This window comes from Cnephaeus nilssonii (assembly GCF_951640355.1).
Source record: "Cnephaeus nilssonii genome assembly, chromosome: 24".
NCBI lineage: Eukaryota > Metazoa > Chordata > Mammalia > Chiroptera > Vespertilionidae > Cnephaeus > Cnephaeus nilssonii.
Genome location: NC_137095.1, coordinates 2,923,557 through 2,938,940, shown reverse-complemented (window position 1 = coordinate 2,938,940; position 15,384 = coordinate 2,923,557). Strand labels below are relative to the sequence as shown.

The 15,384-nt window shown below is 55.1% G+C and overlaps 2 pseudogenes across 2 annotated transcripts in view; both read left to right on the top strand.

Annotated features, from left to right (window-relative positions):
• Positions 1-15,384, top strand: part of LOC307094820 (protein SET-like) — a 671,772-nt pseudogene that overhangs the window by 559,557 nt on the left and 96,831 nt on the right. The window lies entirely within an intron of this gene.
• On the top strand, positions 11,449-13,450 carry LOC307095010 (neugrin-like; annotated as a pseudogene). Its single transcript has 2 exons — positions 11,449-11,486; positions 12,748-13,450. The product of its transcript is annotated as a neugrin-like (transcript).

Genomic DNA, 15,384 nt, shown 5'->3' with positions numbered 1-15,384 from the left:
AGGGCTCCATCCACAGGCCCAGCCTCAGACAGAATTCATGGAGGGCTCCAACCACAGGCCCGGCCTCAGTCAGAGGTCATAGAGGTCTCCACCCAAAGGGTAGGCCTCAGTCAAAGGTCATAGAGGGCTCCATCCACAGGTACAGCCACAGTCAGAGGTCATAGAGGGCACCATCCATAGGTCCAGCTTCAGTCAGAGGTCATAGAAGGCTCAATCCTAAGGACTATACTCAGGCAGAGGTGATGTAGGGCTCCATCCCCAGACCCGGCCTCAGGCAGAGGTCATGGAGGACTCAGTACACAGATCCAGCCTCAGTCAGAGGTCATGTAGGACCCCAATCACAGGCGAGCCTCAGTCAGAGGTCACTGAGGGCTCCATCCACAGGTAGAGACTCAATCAGAGGTTATGGAGGGCTCCATCCACAAGTACAGCCTCAGTCAGAGGTCATAGAGGGCTCCATCCACAGGCCCAGCTTCAGTCAGAGGTCATGGAGGTCTCCAATCACAAGCCCAGCCTAAGTCAGGGGTCATAGAGGGTCCCAACCACAGGGAAAGCCACAGTGAGAGGTCAATAGGAGCTCCATCCACAACCCCAGCCACAGACAGAGGTCATGGAGGGCTTCAACCACTGGACCGGCCTCAGTCAGAGGTGATAGATGGCTCCATCCACAGGCCCAGCCTCAATCAGAGGTTATAGAGGGCTATGTCCAAAGGCCAAGTCTTAGTCAGAGCTCATAGAGGGCTCCAGCCACAGGCCTAGCTTCAGTCAGAGGTCATGGAGGTCTCCAATCACAAGCCCAGCCTAAGTCAGGGGTCATAGAGGGTCCCAACCCCAGGGAAAGGCACAGTGAGAGCTCAATAGGGGCTCCATCCACAGGCCGAGCCTCAGACAGAGGTCATGGAAGGCTTCAACCACTGGACCGGCCTCAATCAGATGACATACAGTGCCCTGTCCAAAGGCCCAACCTCAATCAGAGGTCATGCAGGACTCCATCTTCAGGCCCAGCCTCAGTCAGAGGTCATAGAGGGCCCAAAAACAGGCCAAGCCTCAGTCAGAGGTCATAGAGGGCTCCATCCACACATACAGCCTTAGTCAGAGGTCATGAGGGGCTCCATCCACAGGCCCAGCCTCAGAAAGAGGCCATTGAGGGCTCCAACCACTGGCCCGGCCCAGGTCAGATGTTATAGAGGGCTCCATCCACAGTTCCAGCCTCAGGCAGAAGTCATGGAGGGCTTGGTCAACAGGCCCAGCCTCAGTCAGAGGTCATGGAGGGTTCCAACCGCAGGACGAGCCTCAATCAGAGGATATAAAGGGCTCTATCCATGGGCCCAGGTTCAGTCAGACGTCATGGAGGGCTCCAACCTCAGGACCATCCTCAGTCAGAGATCATAGCGGGCTCCGTCCAAAGGTCCAGCTTCAATCAGATGTCATGTAGGGCTCGATTCACAGTCCCATCCTCAGGCAGAGGTCATAGAGGGCTTTGTCTACAGGCCCAGCCTCAGGAAGAGGTCATTGAGGGCTCTGACTACAGGCCCGGCTTCAGGCAGAAGTCATAATGGGCTCTGTCCACAGGCACAACCTCAATCAGAGGACATAGAGTGCCCTGTCCACAGGCCCAGCCTCAATCAGAGGTCATAGAAGGCATTGTCCACAGTCCCAGCCTCAGATAGAGGTCATGGAGGGCTCCACGCACTATCCCGGACACAGTTAAACGTCATAGAGTGTTACATCCACAGGCCAGGCCTCAGTCAGAGGTCATAGAGGGCTCCATCCACAGGCCCAGCCTCAGGCAGAGGACATAGAGGGCTCCATCGATAGACCCGGTCTCAGGCAGAGGTCATAGAATGCTTCGTCCTGAGGCCCAGCTTCAGTCATAGGTCATGGATGGTTCCAACCACAGGCCCATCCTCAGTCAGAGGACATGGAGGGTTCCTTCCACAGGCCCAGCCTCAAGCAAAGTTCATGGAGGACTCCGTCCACAGGACCAGCCTCAGTCAGAGGTCATAGACGGCTGCATTCACAGGACCAGCCTCAGTCAGAGGTCAATAGGGGCTCCATCCACAGACCCAGCCTCAGACAGAAGTCATGGACGTCTCTAACCACATGCCCGGCTTCAGTCAGAGGTCATAGAGGTCTCCCCACACGGGCTAGGCCTCAGTCAGAGGTCATAGTGGGTTCCATCCACAAGAACAGCCGCAGTCAGAGGTCAATAGAGGCCCCTTCTAGAGGCCCAGCTTCCGACATAGGTCATGGAGGGCTCCAACCACTGGCCCTGCCTTAGTCAGAGGTCATAGAAGGCTCCATCCAAAGGCCAGGCCTCAGTCAGAGGTCATATAGGGTTCCATGCACAGGCCTACCCTCATGCAGAGGTCATAGAGGGCTCCATCGACAGCACCAGCCTCAGTAAGAGGTCATGGAGGGCTCCATCCACAGGCCCAGACTCAGTCAGAGGACAGGGAGGGCTCCATCCACAGGCCAAGCCTCAGTCAGAGGACATGGAGGGCTCCATCCACAGTCCCAGCCTCAAGCAGAAGTCATAGAGGGCTCCGTCCATAGGCCTAGCCTCAGGCAGAAGTCATAGAGGGCTCCTTCCACAGGCCCAGTCTCAATCCGATGTCAACGAGAGCTGCATCCACATTCCCAGCCTCAGGCAGAGGACATAGAGGGCTCTGTCTACAGGCACAGCCTCAGTCAGAGGTTATAGATGCCTACAATCACAGGCCAGCCCTCAGGTAGAGGTCATGAAGGGCTCCGTCCACAGGCCCAGCCTCAGGCAGAGGTCATGGAGGGCTCCATACACAGGAACAGCCTCAGTGAGAGGTCAATAGGGTCTCCATCCATAGGCCCAGCCTAATACAGAGGACATGTTGGGCTCCAACCACTGGCCTGGCCTCAGTTACAGGTCATACAGGGCTCCATCCATAGCCGGGCCTCACTAAGAGGTCATAGAGGGCTCCGTCCACAGGCCCAGCCTCAGGAAGAGGACATGGAGGGCTCCATACACTGGTCCATCCTCAGTCAGAGGTCTTAGAAGCCTTCATCCACAGATCCAGCGTCACTCAGAAGTCATAGTGAGCTCCATCCACAAGCCTGGCCTCAGTCAGAGACCATACAGGTCTCCATCCACAGGACTAGCCTCACGCAGAGGTCAAAGAGTGTTCCAACCACAGGCCCAGCCTCAGTCGCAGGTCACGGAGAACGCCATCTACAGGCCCGGCCTAAGGCTGAGGTCATGGAGGGTTCTGTCCAGAGGATAGGCCTCAGTCAGAGGTCATAGAGGGCTCCAACCACAGGTCCGGCCTCATGAAGAGGTCATGGAGGACTCCATCCACAGTCCCAGCCTTAGGAAGAGGTCATAGAGGGCTCCTTTCAAACACCCAGCTTCAATCAGATGTCATGTAGGGCTCCATCTCCAGTCCAAGCCTAAGGCAGACGTTAAAGAAGGCTCTGTCCACAGGCCCAGCCTCAGATAGAGGTCATAGAGAGCTCCAACCACTGGCCAGGCCACAGTCAGATGTCACAGAGGGCTCCATCAACAGGCCAGTAATCAGGCAGAAGACATAGAGGGCTCCATCCACAGGCCAAGCCTTAGTCAGAGGTCATAGAGAGCTCCGTTCACAGGCCCAGCCTCAGGCAGAGGTCATAGAGGGCCCAACCAGAGGCCAAGCCTCAGTCAGAGGTCATAGAGGGCTCCATTGACAGATACAGCCTTAGTCAGAGGTCATGAGGGGCTCCATCCACAGGCCAAGCGCAGGCAGGGGTCATAAAGGTCTTTGTCCACAGGCACAGCCTCAATCAGGGGTTATAGAGGGCTTTGTCCACAGGACCAGCTTCAATCAGAGGTTATAGAGGGCTATGTCCACAAGCCAAGCCTTAGTCAGGGGCCATAGCAGGCTCCATCCACAGGCCCGGCCTCAGGCAGAGATCATGGAGGGCTCCATCCACAGTCCCAGCCTCAGTCAGAGGACATGGAGGGCTCCATCCACAGACCCGGTCTCAGGCAGAGATCATAGAAGGCTCCGTCCTCAGGCCCAGCTTCAGTCACAGGTCATGGATGGTTCCAACCACAGGACCAGCCTCAGACAGAGGTCATTGAGGGCTCCGTCTACATGCCCAGCGTTAGTCAGAGGGCATACAGGGCTCCATCCACAGGCCCATTCTCAGTCATTGGACATGGAGAGCTCCATCCACAGGCCCAGCCTCAAACAAAGGTCATGGAGGACTCCATCCACAGGACCAGCCTCAGTCAGAAGTCATAGAGGGCTCCATTCACAGGCCCAGCCTCAGACAGAAGTCATGGAGGGCTCCAACCACATGCCCGGCCTAAGTCAGAGGTCATAGAGGTCTCCCCCAAAGGCCACGCCTCAGTCAGAGGTCATAGAGGGCTCCATCCACAGGTACAGCCACAGTCAGAGGTCATTAGGGGCTCCTTCCAGAGGCCCAGCCTCCAACAGAGGTCATGGAGGGCTCCAACCACTGGCCCGGCCTTAGTCAGTGGTCACAGAAGGCTCCATCCAAAAACCGGGCCTCAGTGAGAGGTCATATAGGGCTCCATCCACAGGCCTAGCCTCATGCAGAGGTCATAGAGGGCTCCAAACACAGCACCAGCCTCAGTAAGATGTCATAAGGGCTCCAACCACAGGTCCGGCCTCATGAAGAGGTCATGGAGGGCTCCATCCACCGTCCCAGCCTTAGGCAGACGTCAGAGAGGGCTCTTTCCAAACACCCAGCTTCAATCAGATGTCGTGGAGAGCTCCATCTATAGTTCAAGCTTGAGGCAGAAGTCAGAGAGGGCTCGGTCCACAGGCCCAGCCTCAGACAGAGGGAATAGAGAGCTCCAACCCCTGGCCCGGCGAAAGTCAGATGTCATAGAGGGCTCCATCAATAGGTCAGGAATCACGCAGAGGACATAGAGGGCTCCATCTAAAGGCCCAGCCTCAGTCAGAGGACATGTAGGGCTCTATCCAGAGGGCCAGCTTGAGGCAGAAGTCATGGTGAGCTCTGTCCACAGGCCCAGCCTCAGGCAGAGATCATAATGGGCTTTGTCCATAGGCCCAGCCTTAATAAGAGGTTATAGAGGGCTATGTCCACAGGCTCAGCCTCAATGAGAGGTTATAGAGGGCTATGTCCAAAGTCCAAGCCTTAGTCAGAGCTCATAGAGGGCTCCATCCACAGGCCCAACTTCAGTCAGAGGTCATGAAGGTCTCCAATCACAAGCCCAGCCTAAGTCAGGGGTCATAGAGGGTCCCATCCACAGGGAAAGCCACAGTGAGAGGTCAATAGGGGCTCCATCCACAGGCACAACCTCAGACAGAGGTCATGGAGGGCTTCAACCACTGTACCGGCCTCAGTCAGAGGTAATAAAAGGCTCCATCCACAGGCCCTTCTCAGGCAGAGGTCATAGAGGGCTCCATCCCCAGCCCCACCTTCAGTAAGATGTCATGGAGGGCTCCATCCACAGGCCCAGCCACAGTCAGAGGTCATGGAGGGCTCCATCCACAAGCCCAGCCTAAATCAGAGGACATGGAGGGCTCCATCCACAGTCCCAGCCTCCGTCAGAGGTCATAGAGAGCACCATCCACAGGTCAAGCCTCAGTCAGAGGTCATAGAGGGCTCCACCCGTAGAAGTATACTCAGGCAGAGGTGATGGAGGGCTCCATCTACAGGCCTGGCCTCAGGCAGAGGTCATGGAGGGCTCAGTACACAGATCCAGCCTCAGTCAGATGTCATGGAGGTCCCCAACCACAGGCCAGCCTCAGTCAGAGGTCATAGAGGGCTCCATCCACAAGTACAGACTCAGTCAGAGGTCATAGAGGGCTCCATCCACAAGTACAGCCTCAGTCAGAGGTTATGGAGGGCTCCGGCCAGAGGCTAGGCCTCAGTCAGGGGTCAAAGAAGCCTCCAACAACAGGTACGGCCTCAGGCAGAGGTCAGGGAGAGCTCCATCCACAGGCCCTGCCTCAGGCAGAGGTCACAATGTGCTCTGACCACAGGCCCAGCCTCAATCAGAGGACATACAGTGCCCTGTCCAAAGGCCCAACCTCAATCAGAGGTCATGGAGAACTCCATCTACAGGCCAAGCCTTAGTCAGAGGTCATAGAGGGCTCCGTGCACAGGCCCAGCCTCAGTCAGAAGTCATGGAGGGCCCAACCACAGGCCAAGCCTCAGTCAGAGGTCATAGAGGGCTCCATTCACACATACAGCCTTAGTCAGAGGTTATGAGGGGCTCCATCCACAGGCCCAGCCTCAGAAAGAGGTCATTGAGGGCTCCAACCACTGGCCCGGCCTTATTCAGAGGTCATAGAAGTCCCCAACCACAGGGAAAGCCACAGTGAGAGGTCAATAGGGGCTCCATCCACAGGCACAGCCTCAGACAGAGGTCATGGAGTGTTCCAACCACTGGACCGGCCTCAGTAGAGGTCATAGAAGGCTCCATCAACAGGCTTTTCTCAGGCAGAGGTCATAGAGGGCTCTATCCGTAGGACTGTACTCAGGCAGAGGTGATGGAGGGCTCCATCCACAGGCCTCGCCTCAGGCACACGTCATGGAGGGCTCACTACACAGATCCACCCTCAGTCAGAGGTCATGGAGGGTTTCAACCACAGGTACAGACTCAGTCAGGGATCATAGAAGCCTCCAAGAAAAGGTATGCCCTCAGGCAGTGGTGATGGAGGGCTCCATCCACAGGCCTAGCCTCATGCAGAGGACATAGAGGGCTCCATCCACAACACCAGCCTCAGTAAGAGGTCATGGAAGGCTCCATCCACAGGCCCAGCCTCAGTCAGAGGACATGGAGGGCTCCATCCACAGTCCCAGCCTCAAGCAGAAGTCATAGAGGGCTCCTTCCACAGGCCCAGGCTCAATCCGATGTCATGGAGAGCTCAATCCACATTCCCAGCCTCAGGAAGAGGTCATAGAGGGCTCTGTCTACAGGCCCAGCCTCAGTCAGAGGTTATAGAGGGCTCCAAAATCAGGCCAGGCCTCAGGTAGACGTCATGGAGGGCTCCATCCACAGGCCCAGCCTCAGGCAGAAGTCATGGAGGCCTCCGTCCACAGTTCCAGGCTCAGCCAGAGGTCATAGAGGGCTCCATACACAGGAACAGCCTCAGTGAGAGGTCAATAGGGTCTCCATCCATAGGCCCAGCCTAATACAGAGGTCATGGAGGGCTCCAACCACTGGCCCGGCCTCAGTTACAGGTCATACGGGGCTCCATCCATAGCCGGGCCTCACTAAGAGGTCATAGAGGGCTCCGCCCACAGGCCCCGCCTCAGGAAGAGGACATGGAAGGCTCCATACACAGGCCCAACCTCAGATAGAGATCATGGAGTGCTCCATCCACAGTCCCAGCGTCAGTCAGAGGTCATAGTGAGCTCCATCCACAAGCCCGGCCTCAGTAAGAGACCATACAGGGCTCCATCCACAGGACTGGCCTCAGGCAGAGGTCAAAGAGTGTTCCAACCACAGGCCCAGCCTCAGTCACAGGTCACGGAGGGCTCCATCTACAGGCCCGGCCTAAGGCAGAGGTCAAGGAGGGTTCCATCCAGCGGATAGGCCACAGTCAGAGGTCATAGAGGGCTCCAACCACAGGTCCCTCCTCATGAAGAGGTCATGGAGGGCTCCATCTACAGTCCAAGCCTCAGGCAGACGTCAAAGATGGCTCTGTCCACAGGCCCAGCCTCAGACAGAGGTCATAGAGTGCTCCAACCACTGGCCCGGCCACAGTCAGATGTCATAGAGGGCTCCATCAACAGGCCAGGAAACAAGCAGAGGACATAGAAGGCTCCATCCACAGGCCAAGCCTTAGTCAGAGGTCATAGAGGGCTCAGTGCACAGGCCCAGCCTCAGTCAGAGGTCATAGAGGGCTCCATCCAAAGGCCAGGGCTCAGTCAGAGGTCATATACAGCTTCATCCACAGGCCTAGCCTCATGCAGAGACCATAGAGTACTCCATCCACAGCACCAGCATCAGAAAGAGGTCATGGAGGGCTCCAATCACAGTTCCAGCCTCATGAAGAGGTCATGGAGGGCTCCATCCAGTCCCACCCTTAGGTAGACGTCAGAGAGGGTTCCTTCCAAACACCCAGCTTCAATCAGATGTCCCGGAGGGCTCCATCTACAGTCCAAGCCTCAGGCAGACGTCATGGAGGGCTCCATCTACTGACCCAGCCTCAGGCAGAGGTCATAGAGGGCTCTGTCCACAGGACCAGCCTTAGACAGAAGTCATGGAGGGCTCCAACCACATGCACGTCCTCAGTCAGAGGTCATAGAGGGGTCCATCCACAGGCCCATCCTCAGTCAGAGGACATGGAGGGTTCCTTCCGCAGGACCAGCCTCAAGCAAAGGTCATGGAGGACTCCGTCCACAGGACCAGCCTCAGTCAGAGGTCATAGAGGGCTGCATTCACAGGACCAGCCTCAGTCAGAGGGCAATAGGGGCTCCATCCACAGGCCCAGCCTCAGACAGAAGTCATGGAGGTCTCTAATCACATGCCCGGTCTCAGTCAGAGGTTATAGAGGTCTCCCCACAAGGGCTAGGCCTCAGTCAGAGGTCATGTAGGGCTCAATTCAGTCCGATGTCATGGAGGTCCCCAACCACAGGCCAGCCTCAGTCAGAGGTCATAGAGGGTTCCATCCACAGGTACAGCCACAGGGGTCAATAGGGGCTCCTTCCAGAATCCCAGCCTCCGACAGAAGTCATGGAGGGCTCCAACCACTGGCCCGGCCTTAGTCAGAGGTCATAGAAGGCTCCATTCAAAGGCCAGACCTCAGTCAGAGGTCATAGAGGGCTCCATCTACAGGTACAGCCACAGTCAGAGGTTAATAGGGGCTCCGTTCACAGGCCCAGCCTCAGTCCGAGGTCATAGAGGGCCCAACCACAGATACAGCCTTAGTCAGAGGTCATGAGGGGCTTCGTTCACAGGCCCAGCCTCAGAAAGAGGTCATTGAGGGCTCCAACCACTGGCCCGGCCACAGTCAGAGGTCTTTGAGGGCTCCGTCCACATGCGCAGCGTCAGTCAGAGGTCATAGAGGGCTCCATCCACCGGCCCAGCCTCAATCAGAGGACATGGAGGGCTCCATCCACAGACCCAGCCTCAAGCAAAGGTCATGGAGGACTCCGTCCACGGGCCCAGCCTCAGTCAGAGGTCATAGAGGGCTGCATTCACTGGACCAGCCTCAGGCAGAGGTCATAAGGGGCTCCATCCACAGGTACAGCCACAGTCAGAGGTCAATAGAGGCTCCTTCCAGTGGCCCAGCCTAAGACAGAGGTCATGGAGGGCTCCAACCACTGGTCCGGCCTTAGTCAGAGGTCATAGAAGGCTCCATCCAAAGGCCAGACTTCAGTCAGAGGTCATAGAGGGCTCCATCCACAGGTACAGCCACAGTCAGAGGTCAATAGTGGCTCCTTCCAGAGGCCCAGCCTCCGACATAGGTCTTGGAGGGCTCCAACAACTGGCCCGGCCTTAGTCAGAGGTCATAGAAGGCTCAATCCAAAGGCCAGGCCTCAGACAGAGGTCATATAGGGCTCCATCCACAGGCCTAGCCTCATGCAGAGGTCATAGAGGGCTCCATCTACAGCACCAGCCTCAGTAAGAGGTCATGGAGGGCTCCATTCACGGGCCCAGACTCAGTCAGAGGACAGGGAGGATTCCATCCACAGGCCCAGCCTCAGTCAGAGGACATGGAGGGCTCCATCCACAGGCCCAGCCTCAAGCAGAAGTCATTTAGGGCTCTGTCCACAAGCCCAGCTTCAGGCAGAAGTCATAGAGTGCTCCATGCACAGGCCCAGGCTCAATCCGATGTCATGGAGAGCTCCAAACACATTCCCAGCCTCAGGCAGAGGTTACAGAGGGCTCTGTCTACAGGCCCAGCCTCAGTCAGAGGTTATAGAGGGCTCCAACCACAGGCCAGGCCTCAGGTAGAGGTCATGGAGGGCTCCTTCCACCGGCCTGGCCTCAGGCAGAAGTCATGGAGGGTTCAGTACACAGATCCAGCCTCAGTCAGAGGTCATGGAGGGCCCCAACCACAGGTACAGACTCAGTCAGAGGTCATAGAGGGCTCCATCCACAAGTACAGCCTCAGTCAGAGGTCATGGAGGGCTCCAATCACAGGCCAAGCCTCAGTCAGAGGTCATAGAGGGCTCCATCCACAGGCCCAGCCTCAGTCAGAGGACATGGTGGGCTCCATCTACAGTTCCAGCCTCAGGCAGAGGTCATGAAGGGCTCTGTCTTCCGGCCCAGGCTCAGTCAGAGGTCATAGAGGGCTGAATCCACAAGCCATTCTCAGTCAGAGGTCATAGAAGGCTCCGTCCACATACCCAGCCTCAGTCAGAGGTCATAGAGGGCTCCAACCACAGGCCTATCCTCAGGTAGAGGTTATGGAGGGCTCCATCCACAAACCCAGGCTAAGCCAGAGGTCATAGAGGGATCCATACACAGGAACAGCCTCAGTCAGAGGTCAGTTGGTGCTCCATCCACAGACTCAGCCTCAGTCAGAGGTCATGGAGGGCTCCATCTACAGGCCTGGCCTAAGGCAGTGGTCATGGAGGGTTCCGTCCAGAGGATAGGCCTCAGTCAGAGGTCATAGAGGGCTTCAACCACAGGTCCGGCCTCATGAATCGGTCATGGAGGGTTCCATCCACAGTCCCAGCCTTAGGCAGAGGTCATAGAGGTCTCCATCTACAGGCCCAGCCTCACTCACAGGACATTAAGGGCTCCATTCACAGGGCCAGCCTTAGGCAGAGGTCATGGAGAGCTCCGTCCACAGGCCCTGCCTCAATCAGAGGTTATAGAGGGCTATGTCCACAAGCCAAGCCTTAGTCAGAGGCCATAGGGGGCTCCTCCACAAGCCCGGCCTTAGGCAGAGGACTACAGGCTCCATCTACAGTCCCAGCCTCAGTCAGAGGACATGGAGGTCTCTATGCACAGGCCCAGCGTCAGGCAGAGGTCATGGAGGAATCCATCCACAGGCCCAGCCTCAGTAAGAGGTCATGGATGGCTCCATCCACAATCCCACCCTCATGCAGAGGTCATGGACGGCTCTGTCCACAGGCCCAGCCTCAATCTGATGTAATACAGAGGTCATGGAGGTCTCCAACAACTGGCCTGGCCTCAGTCACAGGTCATAGAGGTCTTCATTCATAGGACAAGCATTAGTCAGAGGTCATAGAGGGTTCCATCCACAGGCCCAGCTTCAGTCAGAGGTCATTGAGGGCTCCAACCACAGGCCCAGCCTCAGTCAGAGGTCATAGATGGATCCATCCACAGGCCCAGTCTCAGACAGAGGACATGGATGAATTCAACCACTTGCCTGGCCTCAGGCAGAGGTCATAGTGGGCTCCAACCACAGCCCCATCCCCAGGCAGAGGTAATAGAGGGTTCCATCCACAGCCCTAGCCTCAGTAAGAGGTCATGGATGGCTCCATCCACAGGCCCAGCCTCAGGTCGACATCATGGACGGCTCCGTCCACAGGCCCAGCCTCAGTAAGAGGTCATTGAGGGCTGCGACCACAGGTGCGGTTTCCGGCAGAGGTCATAATGGGCTCTATCCACAGGCCCAGCCTCAATCAGAGGTCATAGAGGGCTCTGTCCACAGTTCCAGCCTCAATCAGAGGTCATAGAGAGCTCCATCCACAGGCCAAGACTTAGTCAGAGGTCATAGAGGGCTCCGTCCACAGGCCAGGCCTCAGGCAGAGGTCACAGAGGTCTCTATCCACAGGCCCAGTCTGAGGCAGAGGGCATAGAGGGCTCCATTCACAAACCAGCCTCAGTCAGAGGTTATGAGAGGCTCCATCCACAGGCCCAGCCTTAGAGAGAGGTCATGGAGGGCTCCACCCACTGTCCTGGCCTCAGTCAGAGGTAATAGAAGGCTCCATCCACAGACCAGGCATCACGGATCACGGTCCAGGGCAGGTGGCGTGGGTTAGCGCCCGCAGCCGCCTCACCAAGTCCCCAATCGGGCTTGGCAGCGGCACACTCCAAGCCCCAATCATGGATCACGGACCAGGGCAGGCGGCATGGGTTAGCGCCCGAAGCTGCCTGACCAGTCCCCCATCGTGGACTGGTTAGCGCCTGCAGCTTGGTTCTCCAGTTTTCGGGAACAGTACCGGCTCCTTCCTGGGCCCTCAGCCTGAAGCAGGGCCTTGCTTCTTCCCTCATCAGAGGCGCAGGGGCAGGTGTTCGGCTCCTTTGGGACCACGGTCCCTTCACCAGGGACATATTTCATCGCCCATTTAGAAAGCTCACCTTCCTCGGGGGCTGCTGTTGTGGGTGTTAGATTTCCGGGGCAGGGAACTGATAGATCCTCCCTTCCCCCAACTGATGGATGGAGAATGTCCTAAACTCCACCTGCAGCCCAAACACTCCTGAGCACCTAACCAGGCACCTTATATGGACTGTACATTGAACCACCAATAAGCACCTGCCAAATACCCTAACCCCCCAATCCTAAGTACCTAATCATGTGCCTTACATGAAACCACCAATCAGCATGTGCCGAGTACCCTAAGCCCCATCCCTTCCCTTTTCTCCTCTTAAAAGGCGCCTTCACCTCTGCACACGTGCTCTCTTCCTTTGGGAGGCAGCCCAGCAGGGGCCTTCTCCTCTAATAAAGCCTGTGTCCGGGTCTCCAGCCCTCTGTCTCATCTTTCATGAACAAAGAGGAGGGCTGGGCGCCCCCTGATTCAGCTGAGACGCTTCAACCACTCATGTTGCTCCCACGCATGGCTTCTGCCTTTGGTTCTCTCCCCCAGCACCCTGAGACGACAGAAAAAGCCATCCTGTTCCAGAAAATTCAGAGGCAAATGGAGCCCCGAGGTACCCCACCCAGGACTCTGACCATGAAGCCAGGGAGCAGATCCGGTATTTACATGAAGAATTTCCAGAGTCCTGGTCAGTTCCCAGATTGGCTGAAGGCTTGGATGTTAGCTCCGATGTGATCAGAAGGGTTTTAAAAAGCAAGTTTGTGCCCACATTGGAGAAGAAACTGAAGGAGGATCAAAAGGTCCTTCAGAAAGCTGGGCTTGCCCACTCGCTCCGCCAGCTTCCAGCCCTGGGGATGCCTGGGAGCTGCTTTCTGCAGGCCGCCCTGTGTCAGGAGCTGAAGCCTCATCCCAAGGCCACGGTCACAGCACAGCTTTGAGGGTGACAGAACCGAATACTCAGAGTACAAACACCCTGAGGAGACAGAAGGGAAGGAATAAAGGAGTCCAGAGCCTGGAGAAGGAAAGCTTTGTGCCTGTTGCTGCAGCCCAAGGTCAGCACAGAGAGCTGCAGAAGTACTCCACCAGTGGTTGTGAGGGCACCAGAGGCTGTGACAGCGATGGACTGCCAAGTGCGAAGGAGCTGGAAGCATTGAAGGCAAGAGAACTGGGTGAGCAGGACTTCAGCAGCAAGGTAGCGCAGAGGGGGCGAGAGTTCTTTGACGACAATGGGAACTTCCTGTACAGAATGTGAACTGGAGCCTGGGTGGTGGAGGTGTCATGTAAAACACAGCTGAGCGAGCATATTGGAGCTGCCTGGATTTCTGTGTGTGGATTGTCCACCTTGGAAATGATGAGCCTGAAAATGGAAGGAGCCTCTTGGATTTCAGTCTGACAAGGGACAGTGAACCTCACAGGGCAGATGTGTATGCGGGCAGCGTGAATAACAGGCTGGGTGTAGTCTAGCTTCTGGAGCATGGCTCCTGGTCTGAGCATGTGGATATTCAGTACTCACCCTTCTTGCTTAGGCTTTCTATGCGTCGAAACCAGCCTGTGTCATATATGTTAGGAGTTTGTTGTCTTTACAATATGCGATGGGAGGAATTTAAAAGTGTTCCTTCTGACATTGTTTACTTCTTGATTAATGAACACTAACAGATCTGGAGCTCCTTAGTCAATTGGTTGTATTCATTTTGTGCAAAGTAAAGTGAAATGCAGCAAAAAATAAGTATATACATATATGCATAGTCCATGCACATAGACAATAATGTGCTGAGTGCCTACAAATGGTGGGGGCAGGGTAGAGGGAGGCAAAGGGGGATGAGGATGGGGAAATTGGGTCTATGTGCAATAGAACCAACAATAAAAAAGATCGTTTGCCCACATGGCATGGCTCAGTGGTTGGGCATGGACCCATGAAACAAGGTATCTCTAGTTGGATTCCAAATCAGGGCACTTGCCTAGGTTGGTGAGCTCCATCCCTTGTAGGGGGCATGCAGGAGAGAGCTGATAAATGATTCTCTCTCATCATTGATGTTTCTCTGTCTCACTCTCTTTCTAAAAAATCAATAAAGAAAGAAGAGCTTTAAAATTGATTTGATTAAACAACACCAATTTGAGTGAAGACCATCATGTTTTCTCCCAAGTCCTCTAAGCAAAATCATGCCTTGTTCTGTTTTGTAGAAGATGTCCCAGGCACACCTGTGTTCAGGAACAGGAAGCAGCTGGAGCAGGTCGGCCTCACCTTGGTCTGTAGTATTAGAGTTCATTACTTCATGTTCAAAAAGATTTCACTGCACAAGTTCAGAAGATTTTGAGGGTAAATTAATTGAAACTGGGGATAATGAAAAAACCTAGGCCTTATGATAGAACAGGAAGCAGCAGAGAGATAGAACAGGAAACAGCTGGCTCCTTTGAGTCTCTAGAAACATTGTGGGAAATAAATGAGCCAAAGCGAGGCTGCTGTGAGCTCCCTGGGCATTCAGAGTAAAGGAGGCCGTGAGCGCAGATTCAGGGGTTAGGCCAGGATGAGCTGCCACTGCTCATTGCTACCCTGGTTGCAGGTTGCGTGGGATCCCTGAAAATCTTAGGAGAGCTGGGCAAGCGTGGTTCATTGGTTGAGTGTTAACCTATGACCCTGCAGGTCTCTGATCAATTCCTGGTCAGGGCACATGCTCAGGTGGTGGACTGGATTCATATTGTGGTGCATGCAGGAGGCAGCCTATCAGTGATTCTCTCTCATCATTCATCTTTCTCTCTCTCTCTCTATCCCCCCTCACTTACTCACTGAAATAAAAATATAGTTTTGAATGTATATTTTAAGACAATTACACTTACATCAAAGTTTAAAAAATGATTAAAACTTGCCACCTTCCATTATTTTACCATTTTATCATGAATTTCTTGAGTATATTTGTACCTAGTGCATCAGCATGTTTGTAATAAAATATAATGATGTGCTACTGAAATATCCTAGCAGGCCCATGTTCAGTGCCAACATTTTGCCATTTTGAAACTAATCATGATGAGAGTATTTACCACCCCTCCACATTTATTCATTATGCTAGTCCCCATAAAGAAATTTTCCGTTATCCAACCCTGGCCAAACATTTGGGTAGTTTTTTGTTCACCCCTCACCTTTATGCTGTGGGTTACTGCACATACTCCATAGGATATCACTCATTTTCA